The sequence below is a fragment of the Phocoena sinus genome, chromosome 12 (genome assembly GCF_008692025.1).
Source record: "Phocoena sinus isolate mPhoSin1 chromosome 12, mPhoSin1.pri, whole genome shotgun sequence".
Classification (NCBI taxonomy): domain Eukaryota; kingdom Metazoa; phylum Chordata; class Mammalia; order Artiodactyla; family Phocoenidae; genus Phocoena; species Phocoena sinus.
Window position 1 is genome coordinate 40,057,778 of NC_045774.1, and position 18,915 is coordinate 40,076,692.

Genomic DNA, 18,915 nt, shown 5'->3' on the forward strand with positions numbered 1-18,915 from the left:
CCCGAATAGCTAAAGCGGTCTTGAGGGAAAAAAACAGAGCTGGAGGAATCAGGCTCCCTGACTTCAGACTATATTACAAAGTTACAGTAATCAAGACAATATGGTACTGGCACAAAAACAGAAATATAGATCAATGGAACAGGATAGAAAACCCAGAGATAAACCCACACACCTATGGTCAACTAATCTATGACAAAGGAGGCAAGGATATACAGTGGAGAAAAGACAATCTCTTCAATAATGGTGCTGGGAAAACTGGACAGCTACATGTAAAAGAATGAAATTAGAACAATTCCTAACACCATACACAAAAATAAACTCAAAATGGGTTAAAGACCTAAATGTAAGACCAGACACTGTAAAACTCTTAGAGGAAAACATAGGAAGAACTCTCTTAGACATAAATCACAGCAAGATCTTTTTTGATCCACCTCCTAGAGTAATGGAAATAAAAAGAAAAATAAACAAATGGGACCTGATGAAACTTAAATGTTTTTGCACAGCAAAGGAAACTACAAACAATATGAAAAGAAAACCATCAGAATGGGAGAAAATATTTGCCAATGAATCAACGGACAAAGGATTAATTTACAAAATACATAAACAGCTTATACAACTCAATATTAAAAAAACAAACGACCCAATTTTAAAAATGGGCAGAATTTTGTAAAACTAGCAACAATAAAAATATTTCATGTACATGTTAAAAAAAAAAGGGCAGAAGATCTAAATAGACATTTCTCCAAAGAAGACATACAGATGCCTAATAAACACATGAAAAAAATGCTCAACATCACTAATTATTAGAGAAATGAAAATCAAAACTACAATGAGGTATCACCTCACACTGGTTAGAATGGGCATCATCAGAAATCTAGAAACAGCAAATGCTCGAGAGGGTGTGGAGAAAAGGGAACCCTGTTGCACTGTTGATGGGAATGTAAATTGATACAGCCACTATGGAGAACAGTATGGAGGTTCCTTAAAAAACTAAAAATATAATTACCATGTGACCCAGCAATCCTACTACTGGGCATATACCCAGAGAAAACCATAATTCAAAAAGACACATGCACCCCAATGTTCATTGCAGCACTATTTACAATAGCTAGGTTATGGAAGCAACCTAAATGCCCATCGACAGACGAATGAATAATGATGTGGTACATATATACAATGGAATATTACTCAGCCATAGAAAAGGAATGAAACTGGGCCATTTGTGGGGATGTGGATGGACCTAGACACTGTCATACAGAGTGAAGTAAGTCAGAAAGAGAAAACCAAATATCATATATTAACTTATATATGTGGAATCTAGAAAAATTGTACAGGTGAACCAGTTTGCAAGGCAGAAATAGAGACACAGATGTAGAGAACAAATGTTTGGACACCAACAGGGGAAAGTGGCGGGGGGGTGGTGGTGGTATGAACTGGGAGATTGGGATTGACATATGTGTAAAATAGATAACTAATAAGAATCTTCTGTATAAAAAATAATTAAGTTTAAAAAAAAGAAGAAGAAGCAAAGCCTTCCACAAAGGGAGAACTCTTAAGAGACATGTGCATGCATGGGAAAGGACTAAGTTCTCTGAGCCAATTCAAACTCTTGTCTCACAAGCTTCCTCTTCCAGTATTTTCTGTCTCACTTGCCAGTACTGTTCTCCATTATGCTAGAATCCTTGGAGTCATTCTTTGCAGTCACTCCTTTCAGGAGAGAAGTGATTTAAATATGTTTCCATAGCTATTAGATACATTCTTGACCCACAGAACCTAGCTTACATTGAGGGTTGTAGTGAACTCTGCATATTCCAGCAGGCTGGCTACAGCTTCCTTACTTGCAAGCATACTGGCCACATATAATGCAAAAGAAGTTTAATCAACAGGAAAAAACACGTATTATGCAAGAGGACAAAACCAAACCGATAATATATAACTTCTAGAGCAAATGTATTCAAAGCCCCACATGTTCTTTTATGTCATATAGGGACTCATACTGCCAAGAGCTCTGTTTATATCAAAGGTAATATCCATGGATCCTGGGTTTTGACACCAACAGGCCAGTGGTTGGTGCTTCTGGTAGGCTCAAGTCCAGCCTTGGGTGGACAGCTCAGTCTAAGCTGTCCATTCAGTTCTCCTGAGGCCCTTTGAAGAAAGGATAGTGTAAGGATCCATCCCATCCAGTGATGAACACTTTGGTTAAAAAGATATGGTTTCTTGGGAATTCCCTGGCTGTCCAGTGGTTAGGACTCTGTGCTTTCACTGCCAAGGGCACGGGTTCAATCCCTGGTCAGAGAATTAAGATCCCACAAGCCTTGCAGCCAAAAAAAACCCCCAAAAAACAAAACAAAACAAACAAAAAACAACAACAACAAAAAAAACGATTTCTTATACCAAATCACTAAAAACCATTAGTTTGGCACATTCAAGGGCGTCTGACTTGAACATAGTTGCATTGTTTACTGAAGCAGGTCAGAGTAAGCAGGACTCAATGTTTATTAATTGATTATATGAAGAAATGAATGACTACATGCATGGCTACACTCAGAACTTAGAATATTCTAGTATTAACACTTGTACTTTTTTGAGTACTTGCTTCTGTTCTGGGAAGTAAAGGAATTTTAATCAGAGGATGGTGTTGGTGCTTGCCTAGATTCCTTTTGTTAGCTGAAGCACCCATCCTACAGGGGCTTCAGGTGTTAACTACTAACAAATCAAAGCTTCCCCTTTCTCTTATAGAGAAATTCTCTTACAGAGAATTTCCCTAGGTCAAGAGGCAGCCAGGAGCCACCTGACCTGCCTTGGAGGCTATACCTTCCCAAACTTGGCCAGTGACTGACTGACATAGGAGTCCAAAAGTCAGCCCCTTCACCTCAAGGTGAAATCTGTGGTGTAATTCCTATTCCAGAGCTTCTCCATGGGATCAAAGCTATTGTTTAGCTGAGAATACGTCCCTGCCAGCTTTATTTTTCCCTGCCTATTCCTCTTCCCTCACGCCCCCCACCCCACTCCTGAGAACACTCCTCCAACAAGGCATTTGAACAGGTATCTCCATCTCTGACTCTTCTAGGGAACGTGGTCTCATCGATTGCACACTCAGAGCTACCAAGACCACATGTCAACATGAAATGGAGCAGGACCCTATGGTCCTTGCCCTCCCCACCCCATGTCCTCAGCCTTCCTTTTTTCTGTGGAAAAACTTTAGCCAAAGAATAAGGTTAATCAGAGAAGTGAGAAAATGCAGGAACAAAGGAAAACGGTCAAAGGAGACCAAATAATAATAGTTTAGTCATTAAGTATAGTCAAGAACATTTAGTTCCTCCTTAAGGGCTATAGATAATATTCTGAGCCATATCCTGTGAGCTGTCTTATAGATACTGAAACTCCCACCAGGTGGAAGAAGTTAACTACATGATGACCAGGCTGTAGCCATGACATAAGATGCCACAATTCCGAGAACTGGCCTCAAAGAAATGGAAACAAACTGACCCTGGAACTGAAGATTAACTGTACCTGACACAGTCAAGATGATGCTGGTCAGACCACTGATGATGACTGTCAGAGCTGACTATACCGTTTCTACATGTAGCCCCCTCCCTCTGTCTATAAAAGCTCTTGTCCCCTGATTGTCAAGGTCAAGGGGAGTCGGCCTTTGGACAGGTGTCCACCCTCCCCCGCTCCACTCTCCAGTTGCCAGCACCCAAAATAAAGCAAACTTTCCTTTCCACAAACCTGGCCACTTTATTGGCTTTTGAGCGGCGAGCAGTCGGACCCCGTTTTTGGTTACAAACACTGGTGTCTTTCCCAAGCTTTTCAGAAAAAAAAAAAGGAATGGCACAGCATCCCAATTGCAGATAATTCTTTTTTTTTTGGCCGCACAGACGCGGGATCCTAGCTCCTGGACCAGGGATCAAACCCGTGGCCCTGCAGTGGAAATGTGAAGTCTTAACCACTGGACCATTAGGGAAGTCCCGCAGATAACTATTCTCCAGTTGTTTTGAAGCCACCGCCCTCATCTTACTTTAAGCTTTTACTTAAAGTCAGTATTATCAGTAAATCCTTGGGTGAAAGCAATGTAATGGTAAGACCTGAGGACTGATATTTGTAGAATGGTAGACTATACAGCTGGAAAGGACCTTAGAAGTCATCTAGCTTAACTTCTTATTTTACAAATGTGTTGATTGTGACACAAAGACATGATTTTCTCAGGGCGATATAGTTAGTGAGTGGCAAAGCTGGGATAGAACCAGGTTTCCAGTCTACCATTTTAGTGTTTTCTCCAAACCTCTCTCTTTCTTGTTAGTAACTGTGCTTACATGAGGGAATCTTAAAATTTGGGTGCTATGTAGGCAAGCTGGAAGAAATACCTTTTAAGCACTCAACATCATAAAATATTATTAAAATAAATTTAAGAACAATGTGACTGTAGGATGCTTGCTATATAGAACTTTATTTTTGAATCTTCTATAAAAATTAACTGAATTTTCTTGCTAGGGATAAATGCATTAATAAGACAAGATCCCATTTTCAGGAAGTTTTGGGGCTACTGTAGTGCTATAAGCAAGCTGTGGAGCCAGAGAGAGGTGGTAATTAATCTTACCTGGAAGAACCAGGGAAAGGTTCCCAGAGGAGGTAACATTTGAGACGGTCCTTGAAGAGTGAGTAGAATTTTGATAGGTAGAGAAGAGAGAAGGACATTATAGTTAAAAACAATGGAATGAGCAACTGCACAGATATTGGAAAGTCTGGGGTATGGAAAGCCTTCCCATGTGGCTGAAGTAGGTACATCTCAAGGAGAGGCTAGGAGCTTGACAGTTTGGATGAGATTGCTATGAAGGGTCTGGGATGCTGTACATAACGTTTTGTCTCCTGATTATAATGCCTTTCTATTCCTTCCCTCAATTTTCACCTCCCCATAAATTGTTTTATTCTTCTTTAGTTCTCATAGGGTATGGCATCATGCTGAATGCTTGGTAATATACACTTAAATCAAATTAGAGAAGGGGGAAAAAGAGAAGAAACCTGCAGCTGTCATCTTCATCTCCTTTCTCGGGTGTTAATGAAGAGAAATAAGATACAAAATCAGGAGATAAAACTGTAGCTTTGACACAAAGGTTAAACTGTCAATTCCTTAATTAATGAAGAAAAGAACCTGACATATTGAGCTTATACTACTATTATTAACTATTACTGCTACTACTAAATATATAAGCACTTTAGAATTGTCTAATTTAATTCTCACAATTTGCTCCATGAGATATATAACTAATTATCTCAAGTATAAAAATAAGAAACCTCAGGTATAGGAATTCAGTCACATGGCTAAGGTCACAGACCTACCCTGACATGGAGCACTGTGAACAGTTTCATCTGTGCAAAGGCTTCCAGGGTCTCATTCAGGATACCACATTATATTTAGTTGTCATATTTTCTTAAGCTCTTCTTGGCTGTGGCAGTTTCTCAGACTTGTTTTTGATGACCCTGATAGTTTTAAAGAGTATTGTTTAGGTATTTTTTAGAATGTCCCTCAGTTATGGTTTTTCTGATATTTTTCTCACTATTAGATGGATATTGTGGATTTTGAGAGGAAGACTACAGAGTTAAAGTGCTGTTTTCATTGCATCATATCAAGGGTACATACCATTAACATGACTTAAACTACTGATGTTGACCTTGATAACCTGGTTGAGCCAGTGTCTGTCAGGTTTCTCCACAGTAAAGTGACTCTTTTCTTTCTCTCTTTCCATAGTGTAATTTTTGGAAGGATGTCACTATGAATAGCCCACACTTGAGTGGGAGTCATGCTCTCTCTCCTTGAGGGTAAAGTATCTACATAAATTATTTGGAATTCTTATGCATGAGAAATTTGTGTCTTCTCCCCCACTTATTTATTTATTCAATCATTAATTTATGTTATTATGAACTTACAGACATTTATTTTATGCTGTGTTATAATCCAACACTATTTTATTGCTCAATTTGTGCCAGTTTGGGCCATTGGGATATCTTTTAGTTGGCTTCTGTGTCCCTTTGACATACCCCCATCATTGCAGGTTTTTGTTCTATTTTGAGCACTTCCTTACTTTCTGACACTACAAGATAATCCAGTACATGTTGTCTATTGCCTAAGCCAGTCCTAGAATCAGCTATTTATCCAACGATCTCTTGTTCCTTTTACTGGAGAAGGATCTTAGAAACCAGATCTGAGTGCTAGTTGTGCTCTTTGCTTTTGAGGTGTTTTGGCTTCCAGGCCCTCTCAGCTGATAGAGCAAGGAAATACCTATGTGTATACTGACCTGTGAATATATACATATCTAATAAATATTTCTATATGTAACCATCTGTATCTATATTAAGCTAAACATGAGTTCATACTGATATCTCCAACTTTAATCCACTACCACATGGATCATTCTAGCCTCCCTTCCTTATCTGTAAACTCTCACTTCAGCAGTGAGACACTGGCTCTCACCACTTGCCATCTATTTACTTAATTTTTCAATTCCAGTGTAATGGATAGCAGTATTAAAATTGTTAACCTATACCACTGTGGAGAAAAAAACTTTATCAACTACAGTGAATTGCTTATGTACATTTTTTTTTGCCTTTAGTTTTACAAACTCCACATATTTGCAAAGTTCTCAGGTCAGCATATTTTCCCCCCATCCTCTCTTATACTTTTCCTGCCCTTTGCCTGAAGTGGGATTCTTTAATTTTTCAGATGGTTTGGAGTCTCAGAGGTGGGAGTGAATGACAAACGACATGCCGAACACCTACAGTGGAGCTTCTACCAGCAGGATTGGGTTAATGTCAGAAGGTGTGAAGGTGTTCCAAGCCCTTTCATTACTTTCCTCAGGGAAGAAATTGTGGGCCCGTGGTGGTTAGACCCACTCATAATCCTCACACCTCATTTGGGGCACTAGGAGCAAGTTTCTCCTTACCCTTCACAGAAACAGAAAAAACAAAACTGATACCTAAACCAAGCTGTTATGAACTGAGGATTTACACACTGCAAGAAATTCTCTTTCCTAGCAGAGATAGCAGCCTATTTTCTAGGAAAGGGCCATAGATATTGATACTTCTCTGAGTAAGAACAACAGACAAAAATTATGGCTCCTTAAGTTCACCTACATCCCACGTGGAGGAAAGAAATCATTACCTGGTGGTGGCAGATATTTCAAGTTCCGCAAATGAGATTTCTCTGAGGGTCTCCCGTAGGACATTCATCTCTTTGCACTAAAAAGATCACTCATACACAGAAAGTTACAAAATATTTTCAGAGTCCACTAAATAACTTTGTGGATGAACTCATCCACACAATGAAAAGTTCTTGGGTTTTAAATTCCACATTTAGGGAGTCCTTTGGAAAAACACAATAGGATGGTTTAGAAATCAGTCTGGTCTAGGTGATTCTGGGAACACCCTCTTAGAATGCTAGTAATGTTCTCACCATTCTCAAAACAGTCCCTTAAGTACTACATTTTGAAGTGACTTAGGTTGTTGTTCTATGAGAAATTTGTTTTCTAGGCAATTTCCTATGGAAGTGGCAATTTTCATTCAACTACAGAGGATGATCCTGTTAAAGCCTCAGTATAGGTCATCCTCAGGAGAATTATTTATTGAGATGGTGAAGGAAATGTTGCTCCATAGCTACCCCATCACGATTGTTACATGGTGATCATTGGATAGATTTCTTCATAGATTGACCCTTTTAGTGCCTTGCTGGGACCATTTCCCATGTGTTACTTTTTAAGGTGACCATGAATTTTAATGGATATGTCTGTGTCCCTAGGGTTCACACCCATCAGCCCTATTATGTCCCTAGAGCAACAATGGATAATTCTGATAAAACTTTCTCAGGAAGCAACCAGATTCAACAATAGGATTTATATCTATTAGTTTTGCCAAATACATATCATATATATTAAATAAGTTACAGTATATAACATAATTATCAATCTGATTCAACAATATGACATATCTATTAGTGTTGCCAAATATATATGGTATGTATTAAATAATTTACAGTATACAATATATATTTCTCCATCAATCTATTTATCATTACTCTCCGCAGACAGCCTCCATTGTTTTGTAGCATATGTGAGTAGAAATTACATGTTATTAGACGCCCTTGTCCAAATTTTCCCTTTATAAGTCTGAAACACCCTGACACACTACGTTTTTCCTCACTTAAGAGAAAACGTAGAAAAAAGTGACTTTTCTATTTTTTCTCAAATAAATTGCAGCAAGATTTATGTGTGCAATACTCAGTAGCTGTAATAATGACAGCTCTAGCCAGAAAGCAAGGTGAGTAGGTGGATTGGGTAGAACATAAACAAAATACAGTACAAATATATTATTTGTATTATTGAGAATAGGATTGTTTTAAAATTCATACTGTGAAAATTGATCTCCTTTCATATGTTTTATTATTAAATGCCTTAATATGTTTTTCTATTTGGGCAAGTACCAGTAATATAATGTTTTATTGTTTAGAGATTAACTATAAGCCTTGATTAAAGAGATGGTATAATCTAGAGGTTAAGAAGGCAGGCTCTGAAACCTGACTACATGGTTTTGAACATAGCACCATTATCTACCAGCTGGTATTGTGTGACCCTGAGCATGTTGTTTATCTTTTTCCTGCCTCAGTTTCCTCTTTGGAAAAATAGGAAAAACGCAATTCTACATCATGGAGTTGTAGTGAGCTTATCAAATTAATTAATGTGTGTGAGATGGTTTGAATAAAGCCAGGCACAGAATAAGTATTCAATAATGTTAGTTATGCGTTATTGCAGGCTTACAATGCCACAATCTGTTTTAATTTGCATGAACTATTCAGTACTTGTAACCAATAGAAGATACTGAATATATCAGTTTCTTAATCATCTGGATTATTATGTTAGGGCTTACAATAAAACTTGGAAGAAAATGAAAAATAAGACTAATTTTCTTTGAAATTATAAATTAAATATCTGCCACCTCATAGAACAATAATCCATAATCTATGTTGTCATCCATATAAAGCTGACCTTATTGTTCTCACTTTGAAATCAATCTGAACATAGTGTGTAATTGGAAAACAAACACACAAATGAAATACAACATTCCTAAAAATTTAAAAAGCAACTTAATTCACCAATGTAATCCCCCCCTAAAAAACCGCCAAAGACGAGATGCAGTCATAACATATCACAAAGTTCTTTGAATCCTCTTTTTTTACCTATCTTTTAGAGTCCTGCCCCACATGGTAGAGAAGATTAACCTAAACTTTCATCCGCAATGCTTCAAACATCCCCTAAAGCGAGTCTGGATTGATCTTTAACTTTCTTGCCCTCCATTCCTTTATTTTTTCTTCTTTTCCATAATTTTCTTTTGCAACTCTGTCATTTCCAATTTAAAGCAATCCAACTGGCTCTGACTCCTTTCAATTCTTCCCTTGCCTGGTAACCTGACTGCCTAAGACCCAGGAATTTAACAGGCAAAAGAGAAATATTCTTAGTGGGCAGGGAAAGAAAGAGGATATGAAAATATCTTATTATTTTTTTTTCTGTAGCAAATGGAGTTGTAAAACAGGAAAAACTCAGAATAAATGATAATTAATATAGACATATATTTATATATATATTAATTATCCAGTCCTCAATTATGCTTACTATTCAACTGGCAAAATAAATATGAAAAAATAACTGTAATTACAAATTGTGGCTTCTTTAGACATATGGCAGGCTTAGTAAGACTAAGCTCTACTTTCAGAAAGAAAATGAAGATCAATTGATCCTAGTCAAAAAATAATGATATTTTACACCTTAAAATAGTTACATATAAGTGGTAGTGGTAAGCATGTGTTTTGGATAGTGTCCTTTATCTCCAAAAGTTGACAAAAATAATATTAAAATGCTGTTTCATCAGAATATTTAGTTGAGCTACCCTTTTTGAATCTTTGTATCATTTTTTGAATCTCTGATCATTTTATTCCTTATTTTGTTTAAACAAAAATGAAAGAATGGAGAACTTAATGCCTTATCAATCAGGTGATTTTTTAAAATTCAGTAAGAAATAATTTCTGCTACTTTGAAACATTCTATTGGAAAGTGAAAGAGAAAGGAAGGGTCAGAATAGCAATACTGACTAGTACCCAGTTCAGTAAATCTTATTTACTTTCCAGTTTCTCTGACACAACTTATTCTGATACCTCATTTCATCATGAGAAAGTATAATCAGGAGTGGATAATTTGATACAATGTTATTACCAAGTGATAAAATGTTTGATTGCTTTATATTATTGCCTAAACACATCCCAAAATGAGTTTTTAGATTAGGAATACGTTTTGAGGTATTATATTATGTTACAGACTGTGAAGTCATTTGAAAAATGTTTGAGGTTTAAATGAAGATAAATCAATAGTTGAAAATATTGTTCATATAAAAAAGCTAGGGATTTTATCCTAGGCATGAGACTGACACTTCTTTTGATTCATATTTACAGACAACTTATTGAAGGGTCAAAAATACAGGCTTCTCTGAGCATACCTTTGAATATTTAGAAGAAAGTTATGAGCATGTTGTTATTCTCTACCACAAGGAAGCATTTTTCTGAAATACATTGGTCCTCTAGAATAAAAATGAACACAATCAATAGCAAGAGTTTCTGAACCTCAGCCTAGTATCTGACTATTTTGCTGCAGATTATCAAACTTTTATTCAAAGCCTTACCAGCTAGGTATCAAAATGCATTATTTGTCTTCACTTTTTGCCTTAGACAACAGTTTAAAGTAGATCTAAGGATTAGACCTTTGGGAAAAAATAAATCATTCAGTTCTTCCCTGTATAACTTATTGTCTCCACCACAACTACATACTAACAGTTTTTCATAGTGAGTATAAGTAGTGCTTTATGTTTAACTATGAGAAAAGTTAGCCCAGAAAACAAAACAATGGGCTTCCCTGGTGGTGCAGTGGTTAAGAATCCGCCTGCCAATGCAGGGGACACGGGTTTGAGCCCTGGTCCGGGAAGATCCCACATGCCGCGGAGCAACTAAGCCCGTGCACAACTACTGAGCCTGCTCTCTAGAGCCTGCAAGCCACAACTACTGAGCAAGCCACAGCAATGAGAAGCCTGTGCACCACAATGAAGAGTAGCCCCTGCTCGCCGCAACTAGAGAAAGCCTGCACACAGCAATGAAGACCCAACACAGCCAAAAATAAATAAATACATTAAAAAAGCAAAACAAAACTGTTGCTGCATGAGAGGATAAGTTCTCACTTAGGTACTATTATAAAATCTGAGCTATTTAGAGAAAATTCTGTCACCCTTAGCCAAGTTGTCAGATAATGTTTTAAGACTTATTCCACAGGGCTATTCTTAATTACTGTTAGTCACGTTCAGTAGCTTCTGAAGATATATGCAGAATATAAAGTTGTGTCATAAATTATGGTCATTACCACAGGAGTGACAATACACAGGATACAATTTAATAGGCATTTTTATGCTTCTCTTCTATTGGCTGCTTTTTACACCCATATGAAATTATTCTTCTGTAATACTTAAAGGAAAGGGAAGCAAGGACTTGCCTGGTGGTCCTGTGGGTGCTCCCAATCAGGTGGCCTGGGTTTGATCCCTGGTCAGGGAACTAGATCTCGCATGCATGCCGCAACTCAGAGTTCACATGCCTCAACTAAGAAGTAGGCATGCTGCAACTAAAAAAAAGAGATCCCGCATGCCGCAACGAAGATCCTGCGTGCCGCAATGAAGACCCAGCGTAGCCTAAATGAATAAATAAATAAATAAATAAATAATAGGGAAGCAAAGAGTTCAACATAGTGAGAGGCAATTGTGGTTCTCAACTGCAAAGACTAATTATGTGTTTTGTTTCTGCCGAAAACCAAACAGCAAGATACTGAATTAATAATGGGCAGAATCTTGGTTGTCATTTACCGTTTACCCACAGGTCCCTGAGGTTGTCTGCTCTGTTCTGAAATGTGAAGTAGCTGATGGCAGGGTATCTTCTTCACTGGGATTCTATTCCTTCCTTTAAGTCTATCTAGTGCTACTGAAAAAGAAATCACTAGCCCTAACAAATTTGCCCTGAGGAAGCTCTGTCTTGATATCAAAAAGTAGGACAAGATTTTTGGTAGGCCTAGGCTAATTAGCAAGCAACAGAAGAACATATAAAATCTGCTTTTTTTTTTATTGGTTTACTAACTTGGAAAATGTTTCCAGATCACTGACTATTGGACAAGGTAGAGACATTATCAAAGATTTTATGAATTATTATAACATCCTTCCCCAACCTGTCAAGCTAAGAAAAATAATGAAGTATTGATAGAATAAATTAATTATGTGACATTAGGTAGAACAGTGTAAGTTTGCATTTACAATGATTAAATTTGAGGGAACAAATTTTCTTTTACCTTATGCTTTTATTCTAACATTTGAACCGAGTTTTTTGTTTGTTTTTTTTTAACTGCCTTTTTGGGGTTCTTGATTCTTTAGTTAGTAAGTGGATAACACTGTATTTTATGTGTCTTAAAAGCACTTTTTTCTTTCCATATGCCATGGCTTGTAGCTACTTGAATGCAAATACTTATAATACTATGCTAGTCTTTTCCTTTTGTCTACTGCAAGCAATTGAAGTGGTGATGAGTATCAATGACCATTGTTGTTGTATTCTGTCTCGAGAGTCGAAGTAAGGCCTAAACATGATTCAGACAAAACTACACAGGAAGCCAATGTGACACCTATTACATATATTAAAAATACAGAGATTTTGGATTCTATCACTATGTTTGTAATCTGTAAACTGTAAAAGTGCTAGGTTTATAATTTTATTCATACCACTCTCATGTCCTTCTTGCTATCACTTCTTGGATTAAAAAAAAAATTGGTTGAGGAAGCAAAACTCAGTGACCACCTTTCATATTTTACTGCTATTAAAACCTTCAGGGCTTATATGATTTTCTTTGTACAAGTAAATATATTACTGTAGACTTTATCTTAGAGATAATTTGTTCAAATAAGCAAATCAATAAATATTATTGAGTCAAGGAAGGTGAGCTACAGTTGGGTGATTGCCAAGAAACCTCACAGGACTGCACTACCACGGAGAATTTACTACAGCGTGACAATAAGGTCTGACGCAGTGTTTCAGGCTTCTAAGATTTAAAATATTTTTGTCAATTGGCCACAGTTGGAAAACCAAAAGCTCACTCAAAGTAGATCAAGCAAATCAGATTCAAGAAGTATGTTAGGTTCTTGTTCTGACTGGTCATCCTTTGTATCTTTTTCACCATCTTCACCTGACTTCTCTTCTTGTTCTTTACCTTCAGTTGTACTTTCAGTCTTCTGGGAACCATCAGTTTTGGATCCCTTATCACTTGGAGATTCTTTGCCATCTGGAGAGTAAGATCTTCTCCGGGATTTATCTTTTTTCAGTAAGTCAATGCCTCTGTTGGGAGTCCTAAGTACCAATGTTTTGTATTTTTCAGACAGGTCAACTTTTGCATATCTCCCTTGAAACCAAAGGGCCTTTTTCAAACAGTGGTCAACCATTGCCATTGCATCTTCTCTGGTCTCCATCTCAATAAAGGCCTTTATTCTTTTATACTTCTAGGATAAATTAACTCTCACTGGCTTGCCAAATACTAATGCTGGTATAGCTGTATAATAATCCACTGCAGCCTGAGCATCTTCTGTGGTTGCCATTTCAATAAATGCCTCATTAATTTTATTTAGAATCAGATGATTTGAATAATTCCAAATGGTTCCACCAGCTGTAATAGTTGATATCTCAAGTTTTTCCCTTGCCAGACATCCATGATGTGAACAACTCAGCTAGTTCCCACTCTGCATGTGTCTCGGTCCTTGCAGGTTTCCATTTCCAGCACCCAGATTTCCTCTTGGTCCAACTGCTGGCCCCCCAAGATGAAATGAGGGAGGTGGAGGTCCCAGAATTCCTGGTGCTGGGTTTGTACATTGCTGCAACATGAATGGATCACCCATTGTATGTCCTATATCATTGTTAGGGTTCCATTCTGGGTAGATTTCAAGAAGAAGCTGGCATCAACAACTGTGACTTGCTCCATTGATATGTTGACTCCACTCCTTATTAGAATGAACTGGCAAATCACATATAGAGCACAGATGGGGATAACCCTTTGGTAAGAGTCCATGGAAGTCTTCTATATTGCTACTTGGAGGATCACCCCTCTTTTTCTTAAAGAGAGATCTCTCTTGTAAGGGGCCAGGACCATGTCCCATTCTCTCATACTCACTGTCAAATTTATGATAGTTACATGAGGTCTCACCAAAAAAAGAATCATCCCTACATCTTTCTCCATCTCTTAATCTGTCATCTTCATAATCCATTCTGTCATAATAACCAGATTCTTCCAAACGACTTCCACGGTCATAACCAAGCACTGGGTTGAAACCAGGACCATGATCATCAAAACTATCTCTTCTTGGGCTTCCCTGGTGGTGCAGTGGTTAAGAAACCGCCTGCCAATGCAGGGGACACGGGTTCGATCCCTGGTCTGGGAAGATCCCACATGCTGCAGAAACTAAGCCCGTGCGCCACAACTACTGAAGCCTGCCCGCCATGCTCCGCAATAAGAGAAGCCACTGCAATGAGAAGCCTGTGCACTGCAAAGAGGACCCAACACAGCCAAAAAAAACCCCCCCAAAAACAAAAAAAAACCTATCTCTTCTAAAGTGCTTCTTTTCTTTCCAATCGTCCCTAGGTACTCTGTATGGTGGCTCCCATGTAGCAGATCTGCCATCTCTACCATAACTCAATGTAGGGCCTTCTTCAGTTCTCCTCCTTTCAAGTTGTAGAAGGATTGGGGGCAAGTTCTCAGGAGTAATCTTGTCCTCTGGATAACGACTCAGTTCATCTAAGTCTCTAGCAGACAGACCAAAGCTGGCCAAAATGTTACTGGTCTGGTATGCACCTCCACGGTGCTGAGAAGACAAAGGGAGGGGACCTCTACTTCCAATGTTAAATACAGAAATCAAATCATGGGAAGAAGTACTAGCAGAAGACAGTGCACTATGGGCTCCTTGTTGATTCAATGAAGAACTCATTCCAAGATTTGTCAAAGTAGCAAGGTGTGCAGTACCCTGGTTCATCCTTCCAAGAGATGCTGGCATACTTAAAGACTGGGTAGCAGCAGCAAGAAGGCCTATTCCTGCTGCAGACAGGTCACGCCCACGGCCCTGTGAGTCGCTAGCAAGAGATGACTGCTGGAATGACTTGGACATTGTAGAACTATCTCTTGTCTAGTTTATAGATTAAATTTTTTTTAAAAAAAAAGATGGCTAAAAAGAAAGCTCAAACTAGAAAACTAGGTTAACTTTGCTTCAAAAAATGGTAACGCCAAGAAAAAGGATCAATAATGACTGTAGAATCTTCTTCAAGCTGAGAACCAGCAGACAACTCTCAGTCCCATTTCAGCACGCGCCAGGCCCCTCCCCCTACTCAGCGCACACACGTCGCTCGCACTCTCAGCTGTGGTCGTTGTTTTCTCGCGATAATTTTTAAACAGTATTTGAAAAAGTGGGAAATAACTTACTGAATAACAACTTTGTGCCAGGAACTATGCTAGTTGCTTATGTGCCATCTCACTTAATCCCCACAATTCACGGCCCTGTGAATTAGGCATTATACCCTTCCTTACAGATTAGGAAACTGATGTTCACTTGTTAGTGCCAGGAAGTTAATGACTGACGTTGCTGAAATACAAGCCCAGATCTATCGAACCCCAGAGCCTGTCTTTCTCTGTCATTTTCTTCCTGGCACAAGTGGGGAATTCTACTTAATATCCCTCAACATTATTATTCCTTTCATAAATATTTAGCTTCTCCCACATGCCAGGGGTACTGCCAGACGTTATGGATACAAAAAAGGAGTTCTTGCCTCCTTATTTTAGTGACTGTTTTCCTCTTCTGAATATGCGAGTCCAGTCTGATAACCTCAGTTATGCTGGATGCAGGAAAGTGGGACTCAAAATGCCTGTCATTTTGTTCAGCAAACATTGAATTAAATAGCAAAACAAACAATTAAGGGTCACATCCATAGAATAAACAAAGTAAATTAGACATAAAATTTTATGAATGCCCTTTTGTCATTCTAAAAAAATAGCAAATGTCTTTAAGATTAATATGACTTTATCTGAGTAATCTCAGCTATGTGTACTTGGCACAAATTCTGAAGCCATTATGGGTTTCTGTCTGGCATTTTGGAAACATACATCAAACAGACTGTAAAAGAATACTATGATCTCTCAGGAACGCTGGAACATTACTGTGTTATTTCTGAGAAGTGACAGCCAATCATGAAGAACTTTGTGTAGGTGTTTGGAGTTCAAAACTTGATGTGTAACTGATTGGCATAATATGTGTTGGCACGGAGATAGTTTTTCTGGAAAAAAACGTAATAGTGCTTTCACCAAGAGAAATGACATCAGGGTGCAATGAATGCACCCTTTGGATATTTTTACCTACTGTCGGAAATGTAGTATACGGCTTTTACTGGAAAAGGAAAAAAGTCTTGGCATTGTCATTACTTTTTGAGAAAGGATTTAAAAATTGTTTAGAAAACTGGCCTTACTTCAAAGGGTACACTTAAACTAGGTCTTGCATCCTGTCTGAAGAATCAGCAGCCTAGTTTGTTTTCATAATTCTTCAACTCATCTGCTTTTTTTCTGCTAACATGGAAGGCTGGGTGCCTGGACTGACTTGCCAATAAAAACAACTAAACAGTTCTCATAAAATATATTTAATAAAATTTCCTTAAATGCATCAGTGAACTAATAATAAGGTAAGAAAATTTCAGGTCTTATCTAAGTTAAGTCAAGAGCTCAGATAGGTAAATTGAGAAATGGAACTGGCTTATTCCCTAACCATGTTTCTCCATGGCCCCACAGGATATGGCAACAGGAAACAAAGCCCAAAACTTGTTCAAGAGAAGGAGTCTAATAGGAAGACACGTCTCCCCTATAAAACTAGGACATCAAATGGCCAAATGTATAATGGTGAGCCAGGATTAAACCTGCCCTCCCTACCTCATACCCCAGAAGATAACAAGGAAAATCAACTTTCTTGAACATAAGTTCTGTGCTGAGAAGGGTACAAAGCTGTAACTGAGAATTTGAACCACAATCTGATTGGCAGGCTCAATATGTACCAGAGGTCCAGTATTAGTAATAAAGAAAAATAAATAAAGGAGATGTGGATTGGAAAAAAGCAAAGATGCCATTATTTGTGGATTTTATAAATAGACATAGAAAAAAATTGAGAGATAAATTACTAGAATTGAGATTTTAGTAAAGTTGCTGGATACAAAATTAATTTGCATAAAGCAAATGCAATTCTATATGATTTGATAGTTTTGTTTGTAACGGCAAAAATAATGGAAACAACTCAAATGTCAAGAGTAGTTTGAACAAAAATGTGGTATAGGCAAAAGCAAATAGAATACAGTGGAAAAAAATTATTGGCAGCAACACACTTTCTTGGGTCAACCTCACAAATATGTGTATTAGAAAATGGAGCTAGTTATAGCATACTATACGCAGTAGGGTTCATTTAGATACAGTCAAAAACAGGCAACATTTAACCTGTAGGTTAGGGATAAAACCTTTGATAGTACAAAGATAAAGAAAAGTGAGGGGGAACTTCCCTGGTGACGCAGTGGTTAAGAATCTGCCTGCCAATGCAGGGTACACGGGTTCAAGCCCTGGTCCGGGAAGATCCCACATGCCATGGAGCAACTGAGCCCGTGCGCCACAGCTACTGAGCCTGCGCTCTAGAGCTCATGCACCACAACTACTGAAGCCCACACGCCTAGAGCCTGTGCTCCGCAACAAGAGAAGCCACCACAATGAGAAGCCTGCGCACCACAAAGAAGAGTAGCTCCCGCTTGCCGCAACTAGAGAAAGCCCGCACGCAGCAGAAAAGACCCAACACAACCAAAAATAAAATTAAATAAATAAGTTAAAAAAAAAAAGAAAAGTGAGAGCATGATTATCACGAAAGTAGAGATAGTAAATATGGTTTTGGTAGGAGAAATTCTGAACTTTAATTTGGCGTTGAATTTCACTGAAAGTGCTCTGAGAATTTCATCTTAGATAAACATGTTGTAGATTCTGGTCCTACAGACCTGTATTTTACATGTTATCTTTTTATATCCTTACATGTAGTCATTTTACAATTAAAAATGTACATTCTTAATATAATTTTTATTTTTAAAAGTAATACATCTATACAGTTTAAAAGAGCAAATAGTACAAAGCTTCTAATCAATAAGCTCTAATACTCAGCCCTATCTCTCTCAAACCTCAATACGTGATTTCCTTGAGAGGTAAGCAATTTCAATACTTAATTTTCTTTTCTCTTATTTACATCCATATTTTATTTTATTTTATTTTAAATTTATGTATTTATTTTTGGCTGTGTTGGGTCTTCCTTGCTGCGTGTGGGCTTTCTCTAGTTGCAGCGAGCAGGGGCTACTCTTCGTTGCGGTGCACGGGCTTCTCTTGTTGCAGAGTACGGGCTCTAGGTGAGCGGGCTTCAGTAGTTGTGGCACGCGGGCTTCAGTAGTTGTGGCTTGCGGGCTCCAGAGTGCAGGCTCTGTAGTTGTGGCACATGGGCTTAGTTGCTCCGCGGCATGTTGGGTTTTCCCAGACCAGTGCTCAAACCCATGTCCCTTGCATTGGCAGGTGGATTCTTAACCACTGCACCACCAGGGAAGCCCTACATCCATATTTTAAATACAATATATTGCCATCCTTTTTTTTTCAACTTAAAGCATATGTTGACTTCATAATATGGAAAACAAGGACGTAGCTATATAATAATATATTTATACTCGCTAGTTCATCTGCTTGTATAGCTATATCACAATTTTTGGTA

The 18,915-nt window shown here is 38.0% G+C and overlaps 1 pseudogene; it reads right to left on the bottom strand.

The window, feature by feature from the left end:
* Window positions 1-13,212: 13,212 nt before the first annotated feature.
* On the bottom strand, window positions 13,213-15,264 carry LOC116763290 (annotated as a pseudogene).
* Window positions 15,265-18,915: the final 3,651 nt, after the last annotated feature.